Source organism: Populus euphratica, unplaced genomic scaffold (genome assembly GCF_000495115.2).
Source record: "Populus euphratica unplaced genomic scaffold, PopEup_1.0 scaffold6.1, whole genome shotgun sequence".
In the NCBI taxonomy this organism is placed as follows: Eukaryota; Viridiplantae; Streptophyta; class Magnoliopsida; order Malpighiales; family Salicaceae; genus Populus; species Populus euphratica.
Window position 1 is genome coordinate 100,873 of NW_011499849.1, and position 21,069 is coordinate 121,941.

The window sequence follows — 21,069 nt, forward strand, 5'->3', positions numbered from 1 at the left end:
CTCTTCTTCCTCTCTAAACTCTTCTTATTATAGTTGCGTATCACAGATAACTGGGACATCTCATAACACGATAGCCATACCTCTAGATTCCCCAGATTAAAAATGAAGTAACTGATGATAAGAAGCTGGCAGTTTTGGATCCATAACTAAAATGAAATAAATGGAAGACAAGAGCAGGAAAGAGGGGGCATTCACATAAGGAGATTGAGTGTTTTTTAAGTCACAACCTTACAGACAAAGTAGCATGGCTCTAAGAAAGAACTTCAAGTTTAATCCAAGATATTAATCATTCAAAAGGTGGGAGCTGTGACTTACAAGTTGTAAGTGCCAAAAGAAAGCTCAATGCATCCAGTGCTTCATGTTTCTCTACTTATGAAGAAAATGGGAGAGGGTGTTTTAATCTCTTCAGAATTATCAGTGATGGGTAAATTTGGGAGGTTGAAGGTCTTTCCTTTTGCAATCTTGGATTGAATGCTTGTGAAAAAGGAGAATAGGGCAGTGGTGGTTAGATTAAGATTAAGGCAAGTAATAAAAACAAGAAGAACAATCCAGTCTCTCTCTCTTTCTTATTCTCTTCTTCCTCTCTAAACTCTTCTTATTATAGTTGCGTATCACAGATAATTGGGACATCTCATTACACGATAGCCATACCTCTAGATTCCCCAGATTATATGGTGAAATTGAATCCAAAACGTTCTTGACCCTTCTTAATCCTCATAGAGGTTCCCGTAAGTTCCAGGCCAGAAGAAAGCGCCGTGCCATCATATAAACAAAATGGCAATAGCAGTAATTCTCACATCAGCAGTGTTGTCACTCCGGCGAGGGGGGAGAAAGAAAAGCAAAGAGACATTCCCCATTTTGAATACCAATGAACTGTGAAATAAATCTAATTCCTTAACAGACATTATAAATTATGACACAAACATTAGTTATGATTCTAAGAAACTGGCCACTTCAAAATAGGCGTCCAAACCCAATTCCACTTGAGAAGCCAATTACTGGCAATACAGCAACGACCCAAGCCTGTCAATATGTCATAAACTAAATTTACCGATTTCCATCTTCTTCTTGATTGCCTTCTGACCATGATATATAAATGAATCCAGTATGCCAGAAACAGTGAAAACACCTGATTATAAAAATAATCAACCACTATTAACACCCAATCATCAAATAAATTAATATAAATGCACAAAAAACATAGAAGTTGAGATTTGGGAACTCTGTATCATGGTTTCCTGAATCCGTTCCATAATGGAAATTATTTTTTCTTTTTTTACATTCCTATGCATTTCATTAGATTCTATCAATCCTATAGTGCAAGTTACGAAAGAGACCAACACAGCAAAAAGGAAGCATCAATCAATTATCACTTTAGCTCGGATTTTTGGCAAGGGATAAAGTATTACCTCCAACTATGGCGCACACATTTGAGAGGAAGTGTAAGAAAGAAACGTGTTCCTCTGTGAAAGTCACCTGCAAAATGCAAATCAGATGCAAAGGCTAGATAAAAAAAATCTCTGAAGTGGAAAGAATTCCACAGTGACTTAGCACTGTTGATGCATTAACTCTTGACCTTGCATAACAGGCATAAAAATACCTACCTTAATAGGAGAGAGGTCATAAAAGAAGAAAACTCCCGGAAGGGGCTAAAGGCGACCTATGTCTGCCCCCCTAAAATATTCAGATACAGAAAACCGAAAAAAAATTCTACCATGTTATATCAATGCAGATGAAGAGAGACAATATAAAAAGTGAATTTTTAGGAGCATGATCACACCTGATTTGACTGGATAGTGTGTCCACTCACATCTGTGTATACAGTAGGTAGTACCTGAAAAATAAAGTGCCTGTTTGTGTAAAATGCTTGAGAACTTATTGAATTTCCTAAATTATTACCACCTAGAAAAAAGAAGTGACAGAAAGCAACAGCAGAGGCAGATGTCCTGAAGAATAACCTTGATGAACTACTGGTACATCCCGCTTGGTGTTTCTTGTGTCCATTGCACACTGAATGTAAAGAGCGAGTTGATATTCCAGCATACACAACGTAATACACAGCAAAGGCCAAAGAGGCAAACAAGTCAATCTTCAAGCCCAACAAATTGGCAGATTAAACCAGGATGCAAGGAGAAAATTACCCATCAAGAGGATTAACAACACCAGGAAAATATTCTCCAAAAGCCAGCCTATTAATTTTGTGACTTATCTGTACCACATTGTGTGCATTCATCAGATGGTTTGCTTACCATAACATGATGAGCATTTAAGAAGAAATTGGTAAGTTCATTTTCTTTGGCAAACACAAGATCAGTGATTGATATTCCATATGTAGAGATAAGCCAAGAAGTAAAATCATGGCTTACATTGAAACTATCCTTCTGAAATGCCAGCAGATCATGTACATGAACACCAGATTGCTGAAAACTCTTCCCAGGTGCAAAATGAAAATTTCCAGCCACCTTATTAACTTCCAAGAACCCATAAATGTTGCATCCCTCACCTTCTTCATCTTTAATCCTTTGGAGAAATCCCTCTCTTTTGCACTGAATGTTACATGTAAAGCAGAGAACGAAACCAGGATTGAAACAAATGAAAACATGAATGTTGTAATTTGAAATTCAACCTACACAGGTCAACAGTGCACATATGGAACACAGAATCTTACAAGACAGACAAATACAAGACAAAATTTAGCTATGCACCCACGAATGCAAAAACGTAGCCAGTAGCCCAAGTATGGATGTATTCCCAAGCAATACCAGCAGTAATCAAAATTCCTGGTTGAATATTATTGAATAATATCAGAGAAATGAGATAGATTTTCTACCATGATAGATGTGTCCCAGTAATAGTTGTGGAGGAATTGCCACACTTTAACATGCTTCTAGTCGTTACAAGACTACATTCATTATCCCAATAGGCAGAAGAGAAGAGGAGAAAGAGAGGGAGATGATAAACCAGACATCAAATTCAACATCGTGACAGGTCCAAAGTAAATGAAGTAAAGGATGGCAAAAAATGAAGCATTAAATATCCAACAAAATGCCCATTGAGATACAATCTTAGAGAATCAGAACAGTCAATATATGTGAGAGTCTTAATCACTTTCATACAGTTTGTTCTTGCAAATTGAACCTCGAATTCTAAAAAACAAATTAAATGACACTATATTACCTGGTCCATTAAATCCGGATTTGTCACTGCCCAACCTTTCTTTTGATATGCTTCACGAACTTCCTCACAAGAATTACAACAGTCTTCATCTGACTGCAGTATAAAAGGAGATATAATAGAGAGTAAAAACACAGATAAGTTAAATAATAGAATAGACGTGTGATTGTTCCTAGTAGCAAGGAGACGAATTCTCATTGGATAAAAAAAGAAGCCTCTAGAAAGACAAAATACAGGCCATAACAAAGAAATAACACAGTAGATAAATAATGGAGAAATGAGAGTCTGCCAATAGCACAATCAAATCAGAAGCAGCTCAATAATTATTACTAGAAGCTGTAAGTGGCACTTAGCCAATAAACATGATAAGGAAAAAACGCAAGCTAAAAGTATTACTTTTGGTAATCAATATAATACTGTGAAAAGCATTAAAAAGGCAAACTTGCATCCAGGCGAACAAGAATATCATAGATTGCTCAGTGGGTTGTCTCACATGTATGCAGTTCAGTAACAACTATGAGACGAGATTGTTATTTCTTAGCATTGGTACTAGACAAACTTACTGTTTCTGCACCATAACACGAGCCACAGTATGTCTCATTGTGCTCAAGCCTGCCACCATGCCTCTGCAAGGGTTTTTCAATCTGTGCCAGGCAGGAAAAGGAGTCAGACAGATATTGGGGAGGCCAAGTGGGGTATCGGTTGTTACAAGTCCAGGAATGATAGCCTCAACAGCTGAGTAAAAAAAGAATATCTGACAAATCGCACTTACGAGAACAATGAGAATTACAAATATTGCTAGAGATCAAAGAGAAAAGAGCTCCTCTGAAAGAAAGCACAATCTAAACATTTCTATTTCTTTATTTCTTTACCTCTGGCTTATAGAATGAATAGATCTGACAAAGCTCCATGCAGCCATGAGGCTAATACAAGCTACTTGTAAACAGATATCTCTATCTCCAGATAAAGGACACTGATATCAGACAGACAAACTTACAGTGAGCCATCTGCAAAACAGAGGCTCCCTTGAATGATACCAAGTCTTAACTTCCATCCTGATAAGCATGCTGTTCTGTGTGTGAAACAAAACTTCTTTTCAATAGACAGATTTGACTCTTTCCGATAATCATTATTTTCATTCCCTCTAATGATTCCTCACATAACACTGCTGGCTCATAATGAATTTGCACAACTATTAGCACTCAAAAAACCCTCAAAGTTCATCGCACAAGGTTCAGAGATCACAAACAATGGCATTTCCAAACATAGAAAGTTTAAGCAAAACTATATACCAACCTTAGGGGCACCGATTCCATCTTGCCGTGCTTCTATTACATTCCCATGAGAATCTAGTCTTTTCTTGATTATATCATGTTTCTGCAAGGCATATAAGCCACCATCAAAAAGAAAAATTTAAACCTTGCCAATCACCAGGTCATTAGTACATGAATGCAAGTACAAAAAAGCGAGGTCTTATGGTACATACTACATCAAGATGTTGCTCTTCACTAATATCCATTGCATCAAGGCTAAGTATAGAACACGGAAGAGCAGGGAAAGTGACATCAAGCTGCAGTTTCAAGAATCACATAAATCAATCACTTGAGCAATTCATTCAGCGAAACAGACCCACTGATATACAGACAGAGAAAAACATACATTGAAAGAAACATTACATTGATACGTAGAGTTTCTCCCCTTGAAGTATCCACTACTAGTTTCGTTTCAGTTACCGCATGAAGATATAATTCTGCCAAAAAACAAAAAAAACAAAAATCAGACACCCGAAAAACACTACTGCTACAGAATTGGGAAAAAAATAAATCAAATCCTATAAAAACCTAAATGGTTACAGAGCAACTTACTATATTCAAAACCAAACAACAGAGAGAAAACACACAGAATCAGATCCAAATAATCAAGTCGCATAAAATGAGTATCACAACTAATAAACTCAACGTAACAAAAGCAAAGTAGTTAACATACGGAGCTCGGAGAAGAAGAGGAGAAACATAACAATAGAGGAAGCGAGGGTGATGACGCCACCAGGAAGTGTACGGCTATAGAAATCCTCGTTGATTTTTGGATATGCATCAAAATTCCTTGGCTTGCTCATCAACCCGTCAATTTTTTCAACAATCAGATCGATAATTTTCTTGTTCGTAGCCTAATCTGTGGTTTTTACTACACAATAGAGCAATTTAATTTATCTATGTATAAAGAGAAAGGGAAAAATCTAACGCCACGTTTGGAAACAATTCCACGATGCCATTGAAATCATTTTTGACAGTAAAACTGAAATCTATTGATTTGGAATTCACGTTCCCTGTTTGGAATGAGATTAATGCAATTGAATTCAATAAATCTACATTTTACTTTGTTTGATATTAAACAATAAACAAATAAGCTTTTGAATTTTTTAAATATTACCCTGAAGTGTTGTCGTCTAAAACAAAAGGTTTAAAAACAAACGATGGTGTCTTGTACTGGAGATTTTAGTTCTAAACTGGTCTCTTTACTCCATCATCCGTAAAAAATAAAAGCAAGACAATGTCAAATCCGAGTGTTCCAAACAGCCTGCAAACGCCCCGCCCCGCCGATCTGATCGATTGTTTTTCTGACTGGGCGTTTAAAGATTCTTTTGGACCCCTCTCCCCCTCTTGTATCTTTTTAACTTATTTTCCGCCTCGTTTCGTTTTCCCTTCGCTTAGGATTTCCCCGAGACATGTCCCACGGTAATTACGCGTGCTTCTCTGATCATGTTATTTTTAAAAACTTTAGGTTCCTTAGACGTCTAATGCTCTATTAAATTTTTTTTTTTTTTGCTATTTTTATTTAGTCTTTCCTAGTTTGAATGTAAGTTCTATTTAAAAAAAATATATATAAAAAAATTAGTAAGTGTCAACAAACTTTTTAACATTAAATATGAAAATGCAGTCATTTTGAAATCTTTTTATTAAAACAAATTTTTCTATAAATATATATTTTATTTATTTTAGTCACCATAATATTTTTAATTAAAATTATTATTTTTGTTTTAAAATAAAAATATTTTATGATTATTAAAGTAAATTAATAAAAATATATATTAAAATAACATGTTTATATTTTATATAATTATAATAAAAATTAAATTGTGTAGAATTCTTATTATTCACAAGTAATTATGAATTAGAGTAGTTTAATAACGTGGTTGTCATTGCCATAAAAACTTGTTAAGCATGTAGTTAGATGTGAAATTATTTTTTTTATAAGATATATTTAGTATTAAAAAATAGTTGGGGACGTAATGATTCGTTTAGGTTTTTTAAGATATGGCACTGAAGAATAACAAAGCTACCACATATCTGATACTAGGATTAAACATGTTTACCAAATCCTAGGAGACTCGCGGGCCTGGGTCTACAGACCCGTGTCTGGGCCTATAAACATTGAAATAGTTTATTTTTTATATTTATGAATTTGCTATTATTTTAATATAAATTTTATTTTATAGTTGTTATTGATATAATTTTTTTTAAATATATTTTTTATTTGAATACACACACTAAAATAATTTAAAAATATACAAAAATTAAAATAAAGAAAAAAATTAATTTTTTTTCAAAGGTATTTTTGAAATGCAACAACAATCATGACATATTATTCATGTTTTTTTATATATAAATCTATAATTAAAAAAATAATTTATAAATCATCATAATTAACAAAATCAAGAAAATAACACAACTTGATGTTGTAACCAAGTTGTGCTACTCCTGTTTAAACCTTCTAATTTTTTTAAAAAGTTGTGATAACATCGCATCCCTTAACATTTAATTATTTTCAATATTATTAATATAATTATTAATATTTTTTTTATTATTAAAATTAAAAATTTAATCTGAAGGGAAAAACTTTTATCATTAATAATTTTTTAAAATATATTATTATTATTAAAACAATCATAAATTTAATTTAAAAAAATTAAAAATTATAAGAACTTACATCATATTAATTTGATATTGTTATTATTAATAGTATAAATATTTTTATTTTTATTATTATTAGGAAAGCTACATCCTAAAAACTTGAATCTAGTAAAGAAAATAAACCAAAACAAGTAGGGTTTCACATGACTGACAGACTTAAAATCTTTTGAGTTGAATTTGGCTTGGTCACCAAAGAGCTTTACCAAATCTAAAGCTCCTGAGTTTGAAAATAATCGTTAGGTCTAAAAGAGTTGGTCCTAGAAATAACCATAACATCCAACTATTTTTTTGGGCCTGTTGTTATATCCAGACCTAATTTTTTTTTTTAATATTTTTTTAAGGATCCGCAAGTTTATACCCAGTAAAAGCCGTGAAGAATCATAAAAATGATAATTATGTTTTAACATTATCATTATGCTTCGTGACGAAAAAGCCGAGGTCCAAAAGAGGTTTGCTACAGTATAGACCATTTATATGATTTAGAATAATAAATCAGATGAGGCCCATACAAAGGTTTCATTTAAATCCACTGAACTTGTGAAAATGAAATGTGATCTGCAAGTAAAAGGGTCATGGACATCAGGGATATTGGCATAATTACGCAGGTCACGAAAGAAGGGCTTGGCCCATTTAAGACCACTAACAAATGGGCCCATAAGCCAGTTCCAGTTTCAACTTGCTGTGCGTTTTGCGGAGCTAAAAAATTAAGTGCTTTCTAATAGCTTTTAACGAAGCTGTTACCTTCTCAAATCCCAGAACAGATGCAGAAGCCAGCGCGCTATTTCAAATCTTATATGAAAACATAATATAGACTGCTGTAATGTGATGGCGCTCAAATGTTATTTCAATCACTTCCAAGAAAAATTGCCTTCTCCATGCAAGAAGAAAATTGTTCTTGTAAATTGGACGGCTGACCGATGAAACTTCAAAATACACTTGACTTTTCGTGACTAATTCAAATATATTACAATATACTCTCAATTTTTCGTGGATTAAGAGGATAAGATAGGGACCATAACATCCTCTTCCCTTCTTTATTGAAGATTTGGATGCTTAATTATTGATTTCTTTGCCAAATGAAATAAAACGAATCATGATCTACTCGATAAGTATAAAGCTATTAATGTCAGCTGTTCTTGGACGCAAAGAAAATATATTGGCAAAGAACATTAATGCAACTACATGAGAATCATTAATTGTTCTTTAATTCGCATGGAAATTGCCTACGGAGTGACGGAAATCGGAATTATTCTTGACTACAACAAATTAAAGGAATAAAAAGTTGAAAAAACTAGATTGGAATGTGATGCTAAAAGTGACATCTTCGTATGATTCTTTAAGCTGTTTGATATCATTTTTATTTTTGTTATAAAAAAATCAAGAAATGAAATTTATTTCTTTTTATTTTTTACTCTTGATAAAATAAAAACTAGTTTCAAAACTTCTTGTTTACCAAATGATTTCCAAATTCTGTTAAAGTTAAGCTTTCATCCTATTAGCCTATGATTTAGAGTTAAGCTTTCATCCTATTAGCCTATGATTTAGAAATTACTTGACTAGTAGTACAGAGCAGCAAAGTCAGGTTGAGATCGGAATACTAGGGTGAGGGTCAAGATTGAGAATGGGTATTTGAGGGTTAAGTTGGGACAAGACCAGAGTATCGAAGGATTGAATCCGAGCATTTGAGAGTTGGATCAAGTTTGGAGTGTTCAGGGATTTGGGTAGGATCGAATTTGGATTAGGTTCGAGGCTACAAAGAATTCTCCCTTCTGTTATTTTTTCCAACAATGTTTTTTTTTTTTCAAAAAAACAAAACAGTTATTTAGTTGGACTTTTTTATTTTTTAAAATGCACATAATTGTGACTGGATATTTGAATTAGTGAGATCATTGTTCATGTTATCCAAAGTTGTAGGGTATTGTCATATTCTTCAATTGGGCCGCCACGCTTTTGTTTCGAGGGAAGAACTAAACATCTTAAGTTTTTACATTATGCAAGTTATGAACATTACCACCGGGGGGGCCCTTGGGAATAAAAGAAAAAATAATTCAATCTTTAGTGGTTATGCACATGTACTGCCTCGTCTTGGTTCATCATGGTAACATGAAATCTAATGGCCATTCAATCAATTCTGTTGCAAACTTAATGACAAATCTTGTCAGCCTAAAATTGTAAATTCAAGCAAGATTTATATAAACTATGTATTCCAAGAGAAAGAGAAAAAAGAACATCAGCATACAAAGGTATTTGAAACTGATTTTCTACAGCTAATTCTCTTAAGAATAAACAGGAGTTGTGGGGAACAAGTAATGTAATTGCCTCTGTTGTTTGCCGCTGTCAAGATCACTCTGCCTCTGTATGTTAGTGGTTGTGCACGTGTTGCTTTCTTGTCTCTTGCTCTCCGTGTCTCCGTATGCTCAAGAACCAAAATCATTGGATTTGGCTTGCCTGGGGATCAATTACAATATGAAATTAAGGTATAATGTTTGTTATTACATATTTTTGGGTTCCACATAAAAAATATAAAAAATAATACATATAAAAAATATATATTTAGAAGGAATAAAAAAATAATAGGAATAAGAAAAGGATGCTAGAATGCCTATAAAATGACTAGAAATTTAAAGAGGTTCAAAAATACAAAAATTAAAATTTAAAAATATATTTTTTAATGGTGAGAATCTTGTGGTAAGGAAAATTTAATTTGAAAAAAAAAAGTTTAAAATCAGATGTTTATAGATTCAATTAAATTTTATCTACGGTTTAATTGAATTTATGGAGAGTTTAATTGCAAGAAAAATTAATTTGTGAGTTAATTTAGGCTTTACTTGGAATAAATTAAAGTTTAGGGATCCAATTATAATTTATTCAGGGGTTTCATTACAAAACATTCAATGATCAAATTAGAAATATTCATTTTAAATTTGAAAATGATACTATTTCCTTAACAACTATTCATTGCCTTTCTCATCAGCAATGGTTTCATACATCTGGTTGTGAGACAACCAGCAACAACAATGCCAATTTGCTTCAATTATGGAGCATGTATCACAACTGTCATTCCTTTGTAAACCATTATCAAGCCAGTCGTTACCAGCACTAAGCTTTCTCTAGCATTATAAAAGTAAAAGATATAGAGGGAGATAAGAAAGATGGAGGAAAGAAAAAACAGAGGGAAAGGGGAACATAAATAAGATATGAAAACATGGAGGAGCTTGTTTTAAAACAATGGAAGAACACCCATTGGTGCTCATCATCCTTTTTCTCACTAATTGCAAACCGTTGCCATTTTCCATCATAATCGCACCAGCACTGACAACACCATTGTCCTTTTTCCTCAACTCACCATCTTCTTCCCTCGCTGCAACACTATTGAAGAAAAGGCAGAAACATGTGCCTTTGCACAGACAGGAAAAACAACAGCAAAACACTGCCCGTCACCATAGAGAAGAGCCACCGTCACTCCACCATCATTATCATTGCCAGTAGCCACTGTCCTTCTAGTTGACAATAGCACCGTGAGAAACAAAAAAGGAAAATAGAAATAAAGGAGAACAAAGCGATAGAAAAAAAACAGAAAAGAAGAAAAAGAAAGGTCGACCACCGTCCAAGTCATTCTCCGGTCAGCAATTGTCAGTAGCACTGCCTTTAGAGCCACCGTAGGCCAACCCTCTTCCCTTCCCTTTTTTTCTTTTTCTTCTTCACCCCTGTCTCTATTGTTCGGTTAAGGAACAATGGAGAGTGAATTATAATTCACTCTCCGCTATTCACGTAACATGTGAACAGTGGAGAACCACTGTTCATGGGCCAATTCTAGCCCGACTCGCATAACTAGGCCGGTCCGGACCATTTCAAAATAGTTGGGTCGAGTTCAGCCCAATAAAAAAATATATTGAAAAATTTATGATTTTTCTGAGTATTTTTATACCGAGTTTTGCTTAATATTAGTTTGTGTTTTTATACCGTAAAGATAAAAATCCAGTATTAAGATACCCATTTTTTGTTAAAACATTGAAAAAACAAAAAAAAATATTTACCAAATCCCTAAAAAAAAAATCATATTGTATTTTCATATAAATATTTTTTTTAAAAAATATGCATTAGCATGCATTTTGCTTTAATAACTAGTATATTAAAGTCATAAGAACTAGACCAATATTTCAAAAAAAATTAAAAAAATTATTTTATTTTATTTTAATATACAGGATTACGACCTTATATGTAAGACGTATTTCAAATATTAAATTCTTTTATTAAAGTTAGAACGGTTAGGTTTTATTTGATAAGATAGAGATGTTCTTGCCGAGAAGAACTTTTCTTAAACTATAGATGGACCAATAGCTAGAAAATACAACAAGACCTTAGATTTTATTAGACAATTAAATAATGCAGGCTACTTTAGATATGGTGTATTTGGGGTGCTAAAATTTTTTTTATGCAACCGATCCCTATTCCTGATCTCCAAGAACAATTAGAATTTTTAATAATCAAAATATTAGTTGCGATTCCATTTGATATTTTTCTAAATAAAAAATAAAAAATTATTGTATGCTCATAATTAATAAATAAATATATGATAAACAAGACATATAAGAGTAAATATTTTTATCGCGACACCACATAATAATTACGACAATGTGATTAAACGAGCCAACCCTTAGAAGATTGATTTTACGAGCCTAGCCTGGAAAGTGGCGGAAGTGCTGGCTACCAACGTCTTTTTGCTCAATTTTTTGGGGAGAGAATCATGGCAGAAAATGTGATCTCTTAACTCAGAGTTATAAACAACACGCTCGTGATTACCAGGATGTTTTTATTTATTTATTGAGAGAATCAATTAATAGCTGAGATTGAGGAGAAAATAAAGACAAAATACATTGTGATTTATGGGTTTTTTTATTGAAAATATATTAAAATAATATCTATATTTTGTTGTTTTTGACAAACTAAAACCATAAAAAAAAACATTCAAAATATATTTTTTAAAAATACTTTAAACAACAAATTACAATGCAAAAACAAACCTTCACCATATGTAAATCAAGCCACTGATCAATGAAAACAATACCACGTGCGCAACGATGTGATAAGAGAGAAATTGTAACGAAAACTGGTGAAATCGGATTGGATCATAAAAGGTGAAGTTCTTAGCGGAAGGTTCCTTTTTGTTTTCACGTTTCCAGCAACCATTAAGCACGTGAAATTAAGCTTCACGTTTCCAGTCAGTGAATGGAGCACAAAAATCTAATCAAATCATTCCGAAGTTCACAATCACATCACATCACATCACATCAAAATCAAAATAAATAATTTTGCTTTATCTCGCTCGCCGAATTTGCTTCAACTAGCTTTACTTTAATCAGAACCCGTGGAGTAATTGCAAGGTTTCAATTGAAAAATGATTGTCAAATTGTTCGTACCGAGGGCGTGCATCATTTTGAATTGGAATTTATGCAAAGGAGTCTCAAAATATTTGCAGTTGTCTACTTGTGGTCGAAAAAAATTAAAGGAGAACAAAAGTCCAAAAACGTCATGGTGTGGGATAAGGGGAAAAAGAATTCACATAGGCGCTACCGACGAGGGCCTTTTGCGTCGAGGCTAGATAATTTTGTTCAATTCTCGAAAAGAAAAGAAAAGATGGTGGACGAACATTATTTTGATGCGAATGTTCGAGAAAGCTACCTGTCTGGTGTGATTTCTTTATTTTTTTTTCTTTTTAGAATTCATGAAATAAATTTGAAGACGTGGCTTATTTTCATTAATTAGCAATTATAAATAAATAATTGCATTGAAAACTGTGTATTTAACTCGTCAAAGCGTATAATATGGGTGTTTTTTTTTTTTTTTTCCATTTGTTTACCGAGAGAGATTTATTTATGTTCCATTTGAAGCCATGGTTGGAGCATAGTTCTTGAACCAAGTTTGGGGTCTCATTTAGATTGGGATTTGGATTACTGGATTGGTGGTTTGAGTATTGGATTACTGTGTCAATTTCAGTTTGCTATTTTTGTTTAAAATAATAATAATATTATTATTATTATTTTGTTTTAATCTAGATAAATTTTATTTAAATAAATTTTATTGAGTCACAAGTTCATATATCGAATTCTTTAAATTTAATTAAGTTAATATAAAAATTAATTCAAAGTAAAACATCTAGTACGTGTCGGCCTCCAAATTGCTAAGTCATTTGCCAGATTTAATAATTATGTTGTTGAAATGCTACAAACCCACCAATACTACAACATGGATTTCAGGATTTGGTAATGAATATATATATATAAAATAAAAAATGTTTTTTTTTAAATTATTCTTTTATGAATATGGTGTGTAGTTGATGGTGGGGAGCAATATCATTTAGAGATACTATTCCAGCTATTAAGTCAATTATTTTTATAGGAGGAGTCACCTATGATGACTATTAATTTTAAATTTTTAAATATAAATATTTGTAAAAATATTAATGTTGAATTTTAATTGTAAATATTATTTGTTATTTACATTTGAATTTTTTATGTTCATGTTGATATTTATGTGAATTTATTTTAATATTCATGCTTTTTTGAGGTTTCTTTCTTTGATGATTTAAGTGAATTTAGATTGGATCGTTATGATATCATATAAATCCATTAAGTGTGAGTGGTGATATTTGAGTCAATTTCAATCAATATAATCTTAAATAGACTTATGTCAATCATTTATTCACAATCCTTACAAGTCTAATGCTTGCATTTCAAAAATAAAGATTGAACATTATTATCAAATTTATGTCTTGAATTATTTTTCTAGGTTATACTTGTTTTTTTTTTCTAATTTTTAATAGCATACAAATATCAATTTTGGCAAACTCTTTACATGTAAGTACATCAAACACCTTTATTATTAAAAACAAATACAAATCACCTTATCTTAAATAGGATTTATAAGATGATTATTATCTTTTCTATTATATAACCAATTCTTTATCTAAAATCTCTAAAAATCAATTAGAATTTTCTAATTATCATAAAACTAAGTGACAATTTACTTTTTGAGTTGAAAGAAAGGGATATGCAACAACATTATTGTGAACGAAGAAGAGGTAGATGAGCAAAATTAGGTTCTTAGCCCTTGAAATGACATTGTTTTAAGTTGCTAGTTTTGAAAAGTCAAGAAAGAGAGTAAACCTCTTTAACCACCAATTCAACTCATTAGAATATAATACTATTAAATATAATAATATGGGATATTACTGTGAGTTTTTCCCTTGGTTTTTGTAATTTAATGAAACATTTGTATGACACATAATTTATTCAAACATTCTATTAACTATTTTGAACGAATAATGATAGAAGGATGACATTAAGAGTGTTTTTGATATTGTGATAGCTATTGTGATTATAATTTGAAAAAAATTATTTTATAAAAAGTACTTTTAGTTGAGGTTGATTTGAAAAAATAGATATTTGGTTAAAACTGTGATTATAATTAAGGTTGAAGAAAAAGTAGTTTAATATGTTTGGTTAAGAATGCTTTTGCAATTGAAGTTATAAAATAATTTATATATATATATATATATTAATATTGATGGTTTTAAATTTAAATATTATAGAATTAATTACTCCTATTACATCATGAAATAAAAAAATACCTTTTATTATTCCATTAAACTATTATAATTTCATTACGTACAAAATTCATCCGATAAAAATTACAGTTTTCATAATTTTTTAAGTATAGATAAAATATTATAAGGTATAAAATTGATATTACAATGGAAATGAATTTAATTCACTTTATACTAGTGTTTTTTTTTTAAATATTAAAAAAACTAACATATTAAAAAAAATCAGATGAACAGTGCACTTCTCTTGCACTGTTCACATGCTCCACTGTTTAGTGAACAGTGGATACATGCCTCTACTGTTCAGTGAATAGTGGAGGTATGATACACTGTTTAATGAACAATGTATCATGATTGAATTTAAGAGTGCGTAAAAAAATAGTATTTTTTTGCTTTTCATCTTCCTACATTTCACATGTAATTTATTGTGGGACCATGCACAATAAATAACTATTTTATGTTAACTAAATATTTGTTTCGTGTGTTTTTTTTAAAAGCTAACTCTAACACGTAGCCAAGCTACTTCTAAAGATACCACATAGTGTTAGTTGTGAAATAGACTGTTAAAATTGATAAGGGGTGATACTATGAATGAGGTAATATGTCAAGGATATTTTGGTCGTTTATCCATTAAATATTTTCATTGTATTTTATTGAGATAAAAAGAAGAAGAGGGCTGTAACATGTATTTCTTTCAAACGACTAATAAGTGGGAAAAAAAAAAAAAATACATGAGATGACACTTACGGATCAAAATCATGTCATGATCTCTATTCTAAGAGTTCTAATCGAGTTGTTACGCGCGTATTATTCATACATTATAACAAGAATGGGGATTTAAAGAAGGTAGTAGAAAAATAATTTCTTATGAGCACATCAATTTAAATATTAATAGCTTGATTAAAATATAATTAAAGAAGAAAAAAGTTTTTATTTAAAGTAAAAACCGATCAGGGAATATGTCTATTGTTAAAATAGGAAAAGAGAAAAAGAGCGTCTATGCCAGTGCTGGCGATGATGCTGCCGATGATATAAAACTGCGATCACCATGTATATGCTGCGATATTTTACTTGCCTTGACAGGACTGCGGACAATCAATTTAACTTTGGACCATCTATCCTAGTTGGTGCTATAGGCACTACAAGCTTTTTCTTAAGAAATACAAATAAAGATAAACCTTTTAAGATCCTATTTTGCCAAACTTAATTAGTTAGATAAGATGGATTTATAGTAGAATAATTCTATTCTATGGATGTCCAAGTACAATTAAATTGATTTTTTTTTCAAATTTAAAAGTACGGGAAACAACTATATGAAACATTTTCTTAACATGAAGAGAGGTATTAATTAGAGCTATTACTAAAGCCCAGATGCTTAATCCAGAAAGCCATAATCCACTTTTCATCAGATCTGTGATTCTCCTATTAGCATCTAGGCACTTAATTAATCTAGGCCTCCGTTTGAGGATAGATCACTTCAGAACACTCCAGGGTATGAAATTGCGAAGATCGCATGAATCTTGTTATTTCAATTTCTTATAAATCCCTTCGCACTAGTTTAACCAAACAATTACCCAATCACCTGCATATTAAACCTTAATATTAAGTGGCCTTAGTTTAAAGTGTCAAGATTCCAGATGCTGAATCGGTCCGACGGTTGTAGATGTAGTTTCGCATAAAAACAAATCACTCCATTTCTTTTCTGCGTTTTTAATTTCCAAGTGGAGCGAAGAAGGAAAAACCAAAATATATTATGACCATCATATAGCAACGCGGTGGTTGCCGCCTTGCCGCCCGACTAATTAAGTTATTGCTTTTAATTTTATATACAGGGGAAATTTGAACCTAAAAACTCTTGAGAGGAGGACAATTTAGAGAAAGGAGACACGAGTCAATAATGTCTTACTGAGCGATTCTGTAACAAATGAAGTTAGACGGGCACGGGACTCGGCTAAAATTGTATGCCACGGAACATACAATAACGCCATTCGACTTTTATAAGAACAGGGAAAACTACCTTTTAATCTAACCCAATGCCCCACTTACCAAGATATTAGTCCATGCAAATCTTGAAAAGAAACAAGAGGGGATATCCAGATTACAGGAAGGTGCTGGTGGGGGCAGAGAAACTGGAGATTAGAGTTTCAGTGGGGTGGTGGGCATGAGTGGGTTAAGCACTAATGGCACGATTTGTGGACCCTCGTTGAATCATTGCCAGGGCAACATGACATGTCCCATCACACAAAGAACCAAAAAAAAAAAACCACGAAAATGCTCTACCTTCTGCAGCGTCTGGTTTTTACTTCCTCCGAAGGGCCCATTTTGCTGCGGCAGTTTTTTCGGTTGGTTTTGCTTGCCCATTTTGTATAGTCGGTAGACACGGTTTCTATTTTGGGACATGTTCTCTTGACGAGTGAAACCTTTTCAATTGGAGGGCTAGGATCACATCCACCATGTTTTCTTGACGAGTGAAGCCTTTTCAATTGGAGGGCTAATATCACATCCACTCGTCTTTAACTTAAAAAGCTCATTGATTTGGTTAAAATCATAAATAAATAAAAATTGAGAGAAAAAAAATTACGAGTATTAAGTTTGATTTTTGAATCTTATTATAACTTTTACAATGGATATTCAAATCTATATTAAATTAATCTTATTTATAAAGATGGGATGAAATTTGCAATATAGATGCAGTAGGATAATTTACATTCATATATATTTATATATAGGTGTGGTATCAAATGGACAAACACTCGTTTCTTGAAAAAAAAAAAAAAACAAATGAAGAGGCTTGCGGTAGGCAGTAGAGCAGGACAGCAAGTTAATGGTAAATGAGAAATGTTGTTTTTAGTTTATTTTATCTAGTTCATCAAACTTTATTTTTTTTTTAATTTCATCTATGTATATTGTATTGGTAATATTTTATGTATTGAAATCTTATTTTCTCTTTTTTTTTAATATAATCTTGTGGATTCAAAGTGTTTGATAAATTTTTATATTTGAATTAGGGATCAATTTAATGACATAGGATTTCAATTTACGGTATAAAAAGTAATTAAAGAAGAAGAACCGAACTAACAAATAAACAAATAAGTCCCTTTCATTTTCGCACAAAAAAATTCATTGTGGTCAATAAAGATTTAGTTTATGAATTTTGGATCCCCTTGGTTTCATAATATATATATTTTAGTCCTAAACTTTATTTGTTTAATATTTCAGTCTTTAAGTTTGAAAGAAAAGGAAAAAAAAGGTTGATTTGCTACAATTCAACAACAAAAAAACTTGATTTTGATGCTAATAAATTTATCATATCAAGAAACGTGTGATTAAGATAATTTGAAATTTTAATCTTGTTGCAAAAATAAAAAATCAGGGTTAAGAAAATTTTGTTTTATTTGATTTAATTAAAGAATTTTTGACCGATTAAATAATATTTTGATGTTAAAAATAAGTTTATTTCTAATTCTTAAAATGTTTATTAGGTAATTACGAACACTCTATAGATTTTGTTTTAAAGGATGTCCGATTACTTGTTACAGCCGCGTTAATTTCAGTATTAACCTGTAACATATCAATGCAACTAGCTTAACTTTCAAGCTGTCTTCTTAATTATATATATCCCATTTAGCCATGAATGATAGAATGAGCGAGTGGCAGTCATCGTCCTTCCATATTCGCCTGATCGTAATTCTTTCTCTGATTACCCGGAGCGTATCACATGCCAAGTGATTTTTGTATGCTAGTGAACTCCCGTGAAACTTAATAATTCAGAATAGCAGTGCCCTGGCCAAGTTTTGTTCGCTTCGACGAGAACAGTATCAGCGAAAGGGTTTTGAATACTATATTATCTTCTTCGAATTTAAGAAGAATATATATAAACCCAGGATGTGATGAAATGAAGAATGATCGGAAAATATTAGATAAAAGATTTTCTTTTCCTTATTCCATATCTTGGCCGAAAATAGAAGATCTGCCCGTGTTGCACAGTTGTTTTTCCATGGATACGTGGACCATGTACCCAGGGGAGATAAAGAAGATTAGAAACCCTAGCTACACTTGTAGAGTCACTTGATTGATGATTCTCAGATTTTCCCTTACCGACATTCGCTTTCATGATCGTTGGAATATCATGCATTCCCCGAATCATCTGAGGGATTTTGAGTGCCTCTTGTAAGAATAAATTATAGCACCTATTTGATGCCCCGTGGGTCAAGATTAATATTCCACAAGTTAATTGCTAGATGGGGGAGATGGCATGGGACACTTTATTTGTTGTTCTTAATATAATTATTTTTATTGTATTACTTTTTTAATTGTAAAGGTTTTTTAGATTTGGATGAATTAATTCTTACAATGGGGAGATGAAAATTAATATAAATTTAGATTCAATTATTGGATTAAATTAAGATTTTAGCATATCATCTAACTTGTTAGCTGTTTCGGTTTTTAAAGTCAAATTAGGTTTGAAAGCTAATATTTCAGATTTTTTTCCCTTGTTTTTTGGATTTTTTTTTCAATTTAGATTAGGATGCATTTTACTAATTAGGAAGCTTTATAACATTGTAGGCTATTTTTCAAAAAGAATTTATAAAATAAAGACGCATTAGAAACTATCAAAACTCTATGTGGATAAGGGTTGTAACTTTATGTTTAATAACTCTAATTCCTTTCTCCATAATTTAAACCGTAAAACTTTAGAGATTGTAGAACCCTATCCACGCTTTATATTACTGCCACAATTATGTAAGTAATAGAAAGTGAACAATCATGAGAGCTCGTAGATATCATTATGGGTGATAAAAAAACATAGGGGTCTGAGCGCAATTATATATACAGTGACATACTGAAGAATTGTTAATTTCATTATACAATGACACAAGACATTTATCCTTTTTTTACTTATATTATTTAAAATTCTTCTTTTTATCAAAAAAATAATTCACGTTTTCATGTTTTTCGAGTTCTTAGATTTAAATCATATCATTAATGATAGTTTCAATTAAAACAACAAATTAATAGATTTTTAAATGGTTAAGTGTTTTATTCACAATTCAATATAACAACCCATGCAAACTAAGCAATAACTCACTATTTACATCCAAAAATACTTTTTAGGAAAACATACCACACTAGTTCCTTTCTCTTATTCTACATGAACGTTACCCAACTGCTACTTCAACAAAGATTTTTCATGATCTTTGTAAATTTAGTAATGTATTATAAAATATTTTTTAAAATTATTTTTTTAATTAAGATATTTTTTGATATGGTATCAAAAATATAATAATTAAATGGTTATGAATTTGAATTTTATTATTTTTATTTATTTAATAAAAATTAAATATAAAATAGTGTGTAACTCAAGGAAATTTTACTTAAAAGTTAAAAGATATATTAAAATAATATAAACTATATAGTATATCTTCCATTACCTACCTAAATCTCAAGGGGAGATGATTGTTTCACAAAAGACAAGAAAAGGCGGAAAAAGAAAACCGAAAGCGCATATCTACCAATCACAACGTCAAAGATGAGTCACAATCTTTGAGATTTTGACCTTCTGCGAAGCCATGCTTACAGCTTCAATTCAACTTCAGATTCCAAGAAAAAGAAAAATAATTGATGTGTACTCTAAAAGGTTCACGCGAGAAAACTGGTATTGGTGAGAGTTCTGAGCAAGAAAGGAATACTAATAAAGTCGTCCCCTGCCCTTAGTTGTTTTATTTGTTTAGGTAGAAAGTTCGGCTAGTTCCTCCCCTCGACAACGCCGTGGAGAAAAAGGAATCGCCAGAGTAAAATCTTGTGGTTTTTAAGACGAGGGTACGTGGCCCTTTCCCTTGTATGAACTGAACTTCTTGGAAGCCCCACCCCGCGTCACGGTGTCCCCGAAAAAGCCTAAAAAATTTCCACTTTCCCTTCTCTGCATCAAGTAGTTTCCAAGAAAATGAATACGCACACGCTAAAACTAACAAGAAGCCAAAAAAATAAAAGCCAGGCCCCAAATTTCTTCTACTCTGCTGCCAGAGTGCTATTTGCCTGCTATGGATTATTGCAACACGCTTACGTGGTGGTGTCATATAAGATTCCCATGCCATAACTACTGCATGGACTTGATCGGAGAAATCAATTCTGGAGTCTGGAAGGTTCACTATTAGTTACATTTACAAAATTATCAATACCCTTCAAAGCTTGATTGATTTAGCTTGGTTAGCCGGTGGTTATATTCATCATGATAATATTCATGATTTGAATCTTAAAAAAAATATGAAAATACTTTTTATAAATACATCGTCGGATGATGTTTAAAATTCGCCCGAACTC

The 21,069-nt window shown here is 31.8% G+C and overlaps 1 pseudogene; it reads right to left on the reverse strand.

Moving 5' to 3' along the window:
• Positions 1-540: 540 nt before the first annotated feature.
• On the reverse strand, positions 541-11,142 carry LOC105120830 (endoplasmic reticulum-Golgi intermediate compartment protein 3-like; annotated as a pseudogene).
• Positions 11,143-21,069: the final 9,927 nt, after the last annotated feature.